The sequence below is a fragment of the Aricia agestis genome, chromosome 20, assembly GCF_905147365.1.
Source record: "Aricia agestis chromosome 20, ilAriAges1.1, whole genome shotgun sequence".
In the NCBI taxonomy this organism is placed as follows: domain Eukaryota; kingdom Metazoa; phylum Arthropoda; class Insecta; order Lepidoptera; family Lycaenidae; genus Aricia; species Aricia agestis.
In genome coordinates, this window is record NC_056425.1 from 12,958,437 (window position 1) to 12,971,682 (window position 13,246).

The window sequence follows — 13,246 nt, forward strand, 5'->3', positions numbered from 1 at the left end:
TTATTTGAGTCTCAAAACAGTTTCGTAGTAGGCCTACTGGATCGAATCAGCTCGATCTCAACAACTTTTGCTACAACCGATATATATACACTAGCGCAAAATCGTGCTGCGGCTCAATTTGGAACTAATTCGATCCCAACTGCTTTTGACACTTCTGAGAAGTGTCAAAAGCCGTTGAGATCGAATTTAGAAGTTCTGACAGCTATACTAGCGCACGATCGTGCTGTGGCTCAATTTGGAACTAATCAGACTCATAAATCGTATCAGTTTCGGGGGTAAGGCTGCTGATTATTTTTGATATGTTTATCAAAGTTTAAAAATTTTTAACAAATAAAGACTTTATTTGTTTATTTGTTCTTCTATAATGTTGTGAGCATTTTCTGCGTTCTTTTGTTGGTGCTTGTGTTTTATATTATAACATATTTAAAATTGCATAAATCTGAGTAATAGCTAAATATATGATTTAAATGCTATTATGAATTTAAGGACCAGTCCAGTTACTATCAAATTAACACAATGCAATTTTTATTTGCAATAATTAATTGATGATATTATATTTTTGCGGATGTTTCATGGCTAAAGAAAAGCAAATCAAGTATGATTCAAATTACAAATATTATAATAAAATATTTCTTATATTTCTTTCTTTATTTTTATAAAGTGCTATGATATTTTGCAAGTTTTGTGGCTTATTTTATCAAAGCTTTTGACTGATGTTGCGTCGTCCATTTTGTGTTCTTTTATTTTAAAGGTAAATGGATGCATTTATCTTGAAAGAGAAAAAATATAAGAAGGTTAAAATAAAAAAAAAAATGCAATATTGTTTTAATATACAGCTTGACCATAAAGAATAAAAATTAATTAAAAACAAAATTGTTGCCATGCTTAAGCGTTTTACCTCAAAAATGTGACGGCTACGTAGAAACTACAATCTTTATGGTCACGCTGTAAGCGACTCTACTAGTGTTGCCACTGTTGCTTGTTTTTTTTTGCCCGTGCACTTTTAACCTACTAATATTTTGTCTCTGATGTGGAGATTGAACACAGGGTGATGTTGTGTTCAAGCGGTGTAACGGCTCAAACATACAACGCTAGTGAAAATGTGATATAGATATAGTGTAAGTTGGGTTGGGATTACGGGATTTCGGAGTTATGAAGAAATTTACTGAAATATGAACTCAGCAGGGCTAAATTGGTCACATTTAGCAATTCCTCTCAATAAATTCAGCAAATGAATTGTCAAAACTGTCAAACTGACAAATGTCAAATTGGTATGAATTACTAGACATGAATTGTAAGCAGACTTGCTTGCTATTTGCGATTTAAAAAAAAATAATCATTATTATGATTCATAATATGAATCTCCAAAGCGACAATTTTAGCCCCGCTGCTCTATACAATAAGGTCCACGTTCCACGTTCGGATGGTGATGGTTAACCATGATTGTGAAGCTGGTTGGTAGCATGCAATGTCATAGAAATGGGTAATTATAGACGAATATGCTGTTCACACTAACATGATCACTTATATTGGTCCGGTATGGTATGGGCCAAAAAAGATGGTCGTATTTTTGAAAATGGAATGTCCAGCTAAAGTAAATGTCAGAAATGACACTTTAGTGTTTGATTTTTAAATCTATTTGCATGAGTCATGAGTGTAGAGTCCAAAGAGCATGTGTGACATTTTAGTATGAAGCCTGGTATACCTACAAATTCGCGATTAAAAAAAAGTAATTTTGGCGGCAAAGGATGAAACATGTGCCAATTATAGATAGGTACATCAAAATATAATTAGGAAATACTCTTTGGTAAAATGTCGTAAGTCGTAACTGATACGGTTTCGGAATAAATGAAGAGTTAAAAACATATTTTTATGCACCATTTTTTTAGCTCTAATTTATTCCGAAACCGTATCAGTTACGACTTACGACATTTTACCAAAGAGTATTTCCTTTTTGTATTTTGATGTACTATCGATTGGCACATGTTTCACATCTTGCCGCCAAAATGAATTTTTTCCAAAATTTCCAACTTTAGGTATACCAATTAGGTTCCTTGCTCTTTGAGTGAATTTAACTCCCAAATTTCGGTGCATACAGTCCCAGTCTTAGAGTAGTCTTCATGTACATATTTGAGCCTTAGCCTAGAAGTACGGTTCCCGGCCAAATAATATCAAGCGGTTCCTGTGGGATTTTATTATATTGGCTAGTGACAGACAGACGGATGGACACATCCAATATTTAATTTTACAAGATGATGGAAATCTTTTTGGCTTGGAACCGTACGTGTTAGATACTTAATACTCTTCTTACTGTCGCCGCGACATTTAACTTTCTTGTCTAATAAACTAGGAGTTTTGGCGCGTTGCGAAAAACTAAGACCGCCATAATGTTAAGGATTATGTTCAAGAATACCGATTTTCTATAACAATAATGCCAAAACTTTATGTACTCTAAGATTACTCTCAACTATGTAAATGCTAATAAATAGTTGTTAGTTTTAATTCGAAAATGTTTGTAGAAAATTATCAAAAATATTCAAGTAGATTTTATTAATATTAGAGAAAAATCCCTAATATGCATTTCCTTATAAAATATTTTTCTATTCTTGATAGTTGATCACATTCTGTTACATATGTAATAATTAGTCAAAGACACTTCAATTTATTATTTGAGGTATAATAATGTAATATCCAAATCTTAAAGTGTATTTACTTGTTTGTTGATATTATATAGTCTTTATATTTATTGTTTAAAACATATTGTTGAATGAAAAATTAAACAAACTCAAATAAATGAAAATGAGTAGGTGTCTTAAAATTCGGAATGTTGAAATTCATGTATTTTTATACTTACTCAATTATTAAAACATACATATTATAAGATTTGGTACATTCAATTAGAGCTGGTATTTTGTGCATATCATTAAATGCTTATGTCCAAAAATGCAAACAAAAGTAAATGTCAAACTTAATATAAAAAAAAATGTTTTTTTAATGAGATTTTTGTGCTTAAATGTATGTTGGTCATATTTTTCTCAAAATATTCTTCTTAAACTCTCTACCAAATTTTATACATTTTCTTTACTTTGTCTTTCTTTTGCAGATAACTTTTAAATGCAAAAAATTCAAAATCAAATGATTTTACTGTAAAATTCTTATTGCTTTTTGTCAGATCCTTCTCTAATTTTTATGTTTATTATTATATTATATTATGCTATGGGCTCTTCTTACTTACAGTGCTATTTAAATTACTTAACTATAATTCTTTTTCAATAGTTAGTTATTGTCAGTTATGCAACATTTTCAATACTTACATTTTTATTCAACTAATTAATATTGCTATATCAGAAAATAGTAATTGTACTAGTCATTATAATTTAATAGATACTTATAGGAATAAATTATATATTTTTGAGCATAATATTATTTTAAAGTGATAATGTTTTATATTTAGTTTATTGAAGCACTAGAAAATAAGTATTGCTGGTACCTAATATTTTATTTTGGGGAATATTTTTTTGTTATTTTTACATTCAAACAAGGCAAATAAGGTAAATTACATACATGTGCAGCTGTCCTTGTCATTTTGGCAAACAGCAGACAAAGTCAAAGTACATCGAATCCCTATAATATTTTGTCTCATTACGAATTAAAGGGATGATATACGAATTTCTCTATGTGCTCTGGAATCTGTAAGTTAAAAGAGATTTTAAATTTGGAAAATTGACACAAAAGAAGGTTATACTTAGAAAATGAAAAATATTTTTACACATAAACATGTTTTAACTGTCGTCCTTGTTCGATAATTGTTTTAGTAGTAAAAAGATAAAGGTATATAGCGTGACAATGTTACGAAATAGTTATCTGCAACAAAACCATAAAGTTATAAAAAGAAATATCTTAATTTTTTTACATTGTTGCTGGTTTTATTGTATCTGTGTTCAAAAAGTCCATTTCAGAGGGAAGTACATGATACAGCCTGATCAAATTTAGAGGGTGTAACTAAACAAAGTGATAATTCATTAGGGTGTTTATGTGTTCTTAATACACTGTGAAAGTAGCAGCGATAAAAAAGCAAATTTTTTGTGATTTGTATTGGAAAGCGCCTGAGCGTTATGAATTTTCCGATATAAAAAATTTACCAAAAAGGTATTCTTTCAGCGCTGCCTCTGTTATGTTAGAGAATTGTAGGTAAAACAAACCGGTAGAAAAGATGATCATAGTTTTTGCCAACTCCATAAGCGAATTTCCTCAGCGCATACGGAAATTGCTGTTCTTGCTAACCTAACGGAAATCTGCAGCGCAGGGATAGCAAAAAAATGTTTTTGTCTTGCTATTGGTTTAAATACTTTATAGAGAGGAATGTATAAATCTTCTTTAAACGTGTTAAAGGTGAATTTTAAGATATTTTTTTTATAACTCGACATCGATGAGGCTACCGTCTTTGTATTTACCGTACCATGTTTATTAAAACTTAATTATGTAAAAAAATATTAATAGATAATAGATATTAATAATTATTATAAGAATTGCAACACTATAAATTATAATGAATAGAGCGTTGAACTTTTTAGAATGGGACAGCTGTATTTTACACGCACGAGACAAGGGCAGACGATAAGAGGTCAACGCCCTATTTCGTAGTTTCAAACGACGTGTCATATAATTATATTTTCTAACTAGTTAAACATATTATCGTCACAAACGTATGTTTTTACATATCATATTTTCTGTCTGAATTAAATTATTATTGTATAAAATTAATATTTTTCGATTAGAATCTCGTAGTTGTCAAATATCTTATTTAAGAGCCGCTGTCTTAACGCCCAAGCTAAGCCATTATTTGACGTTGCGATATTAAAAAAATAAAAATATTTAAGATATTAATAATTTTTTTTTTAATTTGTAACGATGTGTTCCTGGTATGTTCGCAACGTTTTAAGAATTTTGTAAATATTTAATTCTTAGGCTGGCCTCACACAGCCGGAATTTCATAATCGGAAATTCATATTCTTACAGATCGATCTATGAAATTCATAATCTGAAAAAAATCAGAATGTGTGTGGAGCGTACTGATATTGTATGGTATTCCGGTCTTTCTAAATTAATAATATGAATTTCCGATTATGAAATTCCGGCTGTGTGAGGCCAGCCTTAGCGATGTAATTGAAGATGGATAACTAGATTATTGTAAATAAGAGCTATTTACAAACTCGAATAAAATATGTTTATTTTGTCAAAATGAAATTAATAAAGCGTTAAAATTATTGTGCTTTTTATTTCTATATTATTTTGTTTCAAAGCTTTTTTTTTAAATTTGATTGATACAAAACTTTGAAGAATGCAGTCATGATTTTTTTGCTGTCGGTAGATAACTTGCAATAGCCGCCTGATTGTTATAGCTAGTGGTTGAGTGACATGCATATTTTCTCTGTTTATAGGTTTATACAGCTATTTGATTATTCTATGATCGTATAATATAAATTATTATGTTAGAACTGATTTATGAATTAAGACAGAAGACCAACAATATTGTGATTGTTTCAGCAATTTGAGCAGATTTGGGTTATTGACGTTTTTTTCTCTGTTGGGGAATGCGTTTACGCATATCCGGCAGTCTGGGGATGTGGGACTTCCCGGGGCGGTTGAGGCCGCGCCCGGGTGTACCCAGTATCCACCGCTTTGGCAGAGCCGCGGGATACGCGGAATACACAACCGCGACACGGTTGTATTTAATCACAGGGTTAACCTCAATTTAGATTCACGCATTAGCAAATTAATCCTTAAATTAATCTAATTGTTGAATACTTTATACCAGGTTTTCTCAAACTTTCGGATCCACGAACCCCTGTTACAATTACCAGGTAACAGCGAACCCTTTACTAACTAATGAAAATACATAAAGTGCCAAAAGAGTGCCGCGCGTGCCTGCTGGTTATCAAGCCAACACTACGTGAATCTTGTCGCGAACCCCTAGGGGTTCGCGGACCCCACTTTGAGAAACCTTGCTTTATACTAATGTGTCTAATGACTTTTCACACATTAGCTCAGTTAGGATCTCATATTGCCACCATATTTAAAAACATACTCCATAGTATATTTAAATACAGATAAGTTAAATAAAAATCTTCACATCGCGTTTGTTTTAATAACAAAGTGTAGAACTATAGCATAGGCTGTAGAATATAAAGGTATGGTTAAAAGTCGTAATACTCTTTATATAATGTGTTATATCTATGCATAATGCACAAGATGGGACCAGGACCCGATCTAGCCATTTAGCCGCTCCAGGCAAAGATCATTTTCGCCGCCCTTTACATATACAGGAAACATATTTGTTGGGGGAAAATAGGAGGAATATTTAAATAAAATACTCAAATAATTCCACTAGCAAACTTAAGGTAGGTTAGCTGGTAAAATTCTCAAACTTAAGTGGTGGATGGCTAGGTTGGAAGATAGGAATGTGTCAATTTCGCCGCCCCTCATTTTTGCCGCTCTGGGCAAATGCCCGGCTCGCCCCCCCCTTAGATCGAGCCCTGGATGGGACTCACTGGCTCATTGGTCAGCAACAACCACTTAAAAGCATGTGGTCGCAGGTTCAGGGTCCAGGGTCTTGGATACAACTTAACAAGCCAGCTACAGCTGTATCAATGTACTATATTATGTCTTATATGGCCTCTCCACGTTAACATAATATAATATGATGGACAAGCGATTACGAACGTCTATGCGTACCCATCAATCATGGACAATCATAGACGAATATGTTCATGACGCATGTGCATGCTAAAAATTATGTCAGTCAAGCAGTGAAGAGGGATCATTAGATAATAGATATGCGATAGTGCAAGTCTGCGAAAACTTATAATTTATAACGCTGCACAAAGGGCCAAGCTACCTTATTAAAAAATAATTGGATTCTCGTCCTCCGTAAGTCGGTTAATCAGTGTTATCATTAAAGAAGCGTCATGCAATGTCACGAGAACAATGATGATAAGCGTTACCTAACGTCGCGTGGGGTGGGGTGTTCACTTTCAGTTTCCACCGCCGGCGCGATCCGACAACACGTGTAACACGCCTGACACACTTTTTGAACGTTTTAATTATTTCCCGGCTTTAAGATTTACTCGTTTTTTTTTAAGATGAACGTAGTGTTTTTTTGTGAAAGAGTGTGATGTGTTACAAAGATAAAACCCCAAAGCAACATCTGTCGAAAAGTGAGTATTCGGCTGTGTGGATATTCCTTTGTCCTTTGTTTTTTAATTTAGAGTATAGTTTGTCATTAATGAGTCGTTCTAATTTTGAATTTGGTGCATTTGTATTTTGTGCACAGTGCAAGTGCTAAAGCCAAAGAGAATGTGCTAAAGCTTAGGAAAATCCTAAATCTGAAAACTGCCGTTTGTCGAGAAAAAATAATAAAAGCATTGTGTGACCGTTAAATTTGAATGTAGTTTAAGAATAAGTAGGTTTATTTATTTTATGGTCATATTTTATAGTTCAAAGCTTTATCCTCCTATCCCATATATTTTACAAAATGTAATAGTTGTACATTTTTTAACCGACTTCCAAAAAACGAGGAGGTTTTCGGCTGTGGATATATATATTTTTTTTTATAAAGTCGACTTGTTTTTGCTGTTTTATATTTTCTTAATTAGGACAATCGAATACAATTTTTGACTCCAAGGGCCTGTCCGCACTGCGAATTTTAGCCGCGCGGATTTTATTCACGTGAATTTATTTATAATATAATTCTTTCATCCACAGTGCGGATACTCTCATAAAATTCATTGCGAAAAAAAAATCCGCGCGGTAATTCGCAGTGCGGACAGCGCGGGCCACGAATTTGACAAGTAGTTAAACTACCGGCCTAACAAGCTGCATACTAAAATAATATTAACATGTATAGTCCACCTAATATAATATTATAATACCCACAGCTATAATTATATAGCCAATTTTAATAACTTCTCATTAACATAATATTTGAATAATTAATATCCTATATCTACAGGATGTAACAAATAAGAGATAATACTTTAGGGTGTGTACGTGTTCCTTGTAGACAGTTCACTGTGAAAGTAGCAGCGCTGAAAGACCAAATTTTTTTTCACTTTTGTATGGGGAAACTCATGACGCTCGGACCTTTGCCCATACAAAAGTGAAAAAAAAATCGTCTTGCAGCGCTGCTACTTTCACAGTGAACTCTCTACAAGGAACACGTACACACCCTAAAGTATTATCACTTATTTTTGTTACACCCCGTATAAGAATCTCTCGTAACTTAAATGTCAAAACTATTCGATTTAATCGTATTGCTTTAAATTGCAAGGAGATTTGCATAAGATTAATACAATTAATTACATAACGATATACGGCAGTTGTAAATTACGATGCACTAGGTAATAAAAGTCGGAAAATAATTATTCATGTTAAATACATTTATGTAAGTAGGTTGCGTGAAAAAACGCAAGTTTTTCATCGCTTACTAAGTTAGCGAACGTAAAATGGTTTAGAATTTAGATACATGATTATTGATTATGTATTTACTTACCTATAATATTATGCAGGCGCGGTCCGAAGGGGGGGTCACAGGGGACATGACCCCCCCCAAAATCTGGGACAAATGGATAAATCTCAAAATCTTGCCAAATAATAAAAGGAAATTTCTAGCTACCCCATAGCAGCGACAAATTTTTATTTTTTAGTGTAGCGACTAAACTGTACTCGGCGAAACGAGGCGGTAGCGGTCATTGAGTTCGAAGTGATATTATATGCTTCATATTCAGTTTACATCGAGTATGCATAATCGCCCTTAAATTAGGAACATCAACTGACACTTCATTGTCATATTTTGTCAATCGCAGTTTCTATCATAGACGACAGTATATATTATGTCTATGGTTTCTATCATAGACATACGACAGTATATATTATGTCTATGGTTTCTATAGAAAATGGCATGTTTTTGACAGAGAGACAATGACCGCTACTGTCCCCCCCCCCCCGCTACTGTCTGGCCCCCTCCAAAATTTTAGGCTGCGACCGCGCCTAATATTATGTTGGTTTTGCGCACTCTTTATGCTCTCTACGTGTGCCGAACTATGTTAAAATCAAAAGTTATTTATATGACTCTATACAGTATATTCACTGGCGCATTAGAATACATAAATTTAGAGTTTTGCATAACCTATTACCTACGCTAGCAAAGAAACTAAAATGAATTCATTTAAAATAATATAAAGATTTTATGAACCTTATCCTATTAACTAAAGCCGGTAAAAGTAGGTGCAACTTGCAGTGTATTTAAAAATGATTCAACTATAATTATTTTTCAAGTAAGTAATTTTTTTCAGTGCTATAAGTAACTGTTTTTTAAATGTTAGGTATTAGTACTAAAACTTTTTAAGTTTCTCAAAGGTTTCAAATTACTTTGCGGTTTATGGCATATTGTGGTGGCAGGATTTAGGATTAGTGTTATACCGGCTTTAAACCACAATAGAAGCCTGAAAAATGTGGTTTCTTAAAGTTTGTAGTTTTCATTTTTGGAAAGAAAATTTTCACTTTTGTACAAGGAAAACTTTTACAAATATGTTGCACGGTTGGGAAAAAGCTTTAGCTGCCAGTGTTTGTAGTGTTTTGACTCATTTAAATTTTAAGTAACTTATTTAGTAACTAAACTCAGAAAGTTTAGTACGAGTAAAAACAAAGAGTCGCCCAAGACTCTACATCCACATGCAACTAGATCCAAAAGAAACTTTTTTTCTTCCAAGACCTCATTGGCCATCGCACTTGGGAACCACCTAAGTGTTTGGCTGAGCCTCCTAGAGCTCGTGCACATTTGGCCAACGCATTGAGCCAGCGAATCGGGCCAAAGTGTTGAGACTATAGAGGCCTTTTTAGGGTTCCGTTGTCAACAAGGAACCCTTATAGTTTCGGTCTGTCCGTCCGTCTGTCCGTAGGTCTGTCCGCGGTTTTGCTCAAAGACAATAATATAGGGCCTACAAACTACAAAGCCGTAATTTGGCATGAGTGCACATAATATTAATAATGCCGACAAAATGGTAAAAAAAATCTTAAATATTATATTTTTTTATGGTACCTCCCCTACACATCAAGCGGGGATGATTATTTTTTTCGCGTCCACCCCATCGTGTCGGGTGTTTTTTTTTTTTTTTTGCGTCAAGAAAATGCTTTTAAATATCTCTCGGATGGAGGTCATATCCGCAACAATTCGGAGCTCTGCTGAGTCCGAAGATGGTGGTAGGCGCACCCCCTACCCACTAAAAACTCGGCGGTAAGTACGCGCGCGTACTATGCGCTTTAGGCCATAGATTATTCTATGCTTTAGGCGAGCCGCGGGATTCCGTGAGTCTTTATAATATACTTACGAGCTTTTGCCCGCGGCTTCGCTCGCGTTAAGAAGTATTATTATATACAAACTTTCATCCGTATTTTAGCCCCTTGGAGGTCGAATTGATCAAAATCCTTTCTTAGCGGATGCCTACGTCATAATATCTACCTGCATGCCAAATTTCAGCCCGATCCGTCCAGTGGTTTTGGCTGTGCTTGATAGATCACCATGTCAGTCAATCACCTTTGAGTTTTATATATATAGATAGTCCTCCTTATCGATTTCGATAACGGCGACCCCAGAAATTAGGGATTGTTTCTATTATGAGCCCTAATATGACTTGCTAGACCGAACTTGGTTTTGAATGTCCTATCACATGTGCTACGGTAGAGTTGGCCGACAGAGTTGTAAGTATAGATGTAGGAAGGCTTAGGTCTCTCTTTACGCAATTGGCGCTTTGCTTCAAGCGTCTGTAGACGGTCTTTCTCAAAATTTTTGATCTTGGTATTGGTCGTAGAGCGCCAAGATATCCGCTCAGTAGCAAGCTTTTCCCAACATGCAGGGCCAATAGCCACTCTGCCGTCGGAAGAATATAGAGGCCTGCAGCTGTACTACTTGGGACTTGGGAGTGACATTCCGTACTCTACTTGGCCCAATGCGCTGGCCCCATGTGACCAGCAGGTTTAGACAATGAATCTAGATACATCAATGGATCTAGTCTATCGTTGGAAAGCCTAAACCAACACGTCACGTATGATCGGGTCACAAAACACGATATGTGTGACACATCTAGGGTTGCGGTAACTTGAGACGGTGCGGTCAACCATCAATATTAGTACATGAACATTAATGTGCCTATGATAATCCATACTTATATTATTATAACGCGAAAGTGTGGCTGTCTGTCTGTTATCTCTTCAAGCCCATACCGCTGAACCAATTTTGCTGGGTATGGGGATACTTTGAGTCCCGGGGAAGGACATAATCCCCGCGTTCCATTTGATGTTAAAAACGATCAAAATAGGAGGATTTTTGAGCGTTTTGATCGTTTTTATCACTAAATAGAACGCGGGGATTATGATGCTTTTTATCCTGAAAAAATCTATAGTCGATAAACAAATTTTGGCCTAACGGAGTTGCAGGTGTTATCTAGTTAAATAATGTAGAGCTGAAGAATTTGTTCCGACGCGCTAATCTCAGGAACTACTGGTTCGAATTGAAAAAATCTTTTTGGGTTAGATAGTCCATTTATCGAAGACTTAAAGCTATATATCTTCTTCTATCGGTCGCTATATATAATAATATATAGCGACCGATAGAAGAAGATTAGAGAATCAGTGAAAAATGTGGAAAAAGCGGGGAAAATTATATTCTTTGTTACTATGTGTAGCGCGAACGAAATTGCGGGCAATCGGATTCATCAGAAATCAGAATATTATGAGTTATGAACTTATGACCCTTTTTTTTATAATAGAATATCATTTTTTAATAGAATATCATCTTTACTAGTTAGTTGTCGAAAAAAATATTTTAAGTGTTGTAGCATCCGTCGAAACGCAAGGTTTTTACTTATTACGTCACAGAAAGGAATTCTGTATTCACCGTTATGTTTAGTTCTTTGTAAATAAAAATTAAAAGCCTATTTAATCGACTTCTGAAAAAAGAGGAGGCTCTATTTTCGGCTGTGGGTTTTTTAAAATATAATAACGATAAAAGGAAATGTCTTTAAAACGCTTTAATTAAGATTCTGATTTATAATTTTAGTCATTAGCTGGTACTCATTACTCGTTACTATATGATACATGAATCAGAGAACGAGTAGACAGAACACCTGATGATAATAAAGTCATAGCACTGCATGTCGACACTTGCAACCAGAGGACCTGTAGGCTGTAACTCTGCCAGTAGTTCGAGTTAAGTTGTTATTTAAAATCACCTCTAAGGTTTTCGGTTACCTCAAACCAACATTGAAAGCGTTTGTTCTCATTGGTTTACTTTGAAACCTTGTTAATGATTTTTGAAATCCTAAAAAGAGTTTTTTTGCTTAGACTGGCGCAAGTGGGCCTGAGGGTGGTTTTTGTGGTGTTAAATCGCGGTCAGTCGGTCTCAATGTCGGTTGTATAACGCGAGATGTGTTACGTCACGGACGGTGTATGCGAGACGGCGATAAGGCCCTTCATCATCATCACGATCTACCTATAATAGTATAGCTTTTATTGCTTTGAGCGCGGCGACCGAATCGACAAATTCCGTAACGAAAATAAGCCTAACACGTCGTCGTCTAACGTCGTTTCAGCCGGCAGACTTCGGCACGGTGTTTGTGTGCGTGCGACTAGACGTATGCGTGTAGACTAGATGCTACGCAATAGCTTTACCGCGGCAGTCCCTGAGTGCCACACATATTTTTTATGGGAAATTGGTCCACCACACATTCCCACTGCAACTCCTGTAAGCCAGGATCGCAGAGGTAACCAACCACGAAAACCCCTTTGATATTATGATCTCAGATCAAAATCAACCATATTGGTACGGTGAAAATATAGCTCCCACACCGGTTTCGGTGACGGTGGCCGGTTTCATTGAAACCAGGCCAGCTACGCAGGAGTAATTTTATAGCGCCCAAGTTTGTGCGCAGTACAAAAGAGCACTCTCTATTCCTTTACTCTCATAACCCAGTGGGACGGAAGACCGACACGACCGGCGAGAGATCAGGCGCAGGACCGACTTTTTACATGTCCATCCGACGCATGGATCATCTTACTTGTCAGACAGTCAGGTGATCAGCCTGCATTGTCCTAACCAAACTTGGAAATAAAATTTTACCAACGCGGGAATCGAACCCACGACCTCCGAGTCAAGAGCCGCGCTCTATACCACTAGACCACGGAGGCGTTA

At 35.4% G+C, this 13,246-nt stretch overlaps 1 protein-coding gene across 1 annotated transcript in view; it reads left to right on the top strand.

Moving 5' to 3' along the window:
- The first annotated feature begins 7,052 nt into the window (after positions 1-7,052).
- LOC121736920 (WASP homolog-associated protein with actin, membranes and microtubules-like) overlaps positions 7,053-13,246 on the top strand; it is a 38,351-nt gene continuing 32,157 nt past the window's right edge. Inside the window, exon 1 of the mRNA XM_042128388.1 lies at positions 7,053-7,217. The gene's annotated coding sequence lies outside the window, so the exon portion shown is untranslated. The remainder of the gene's footprint in view (positions 7,218-13,246) is intronic.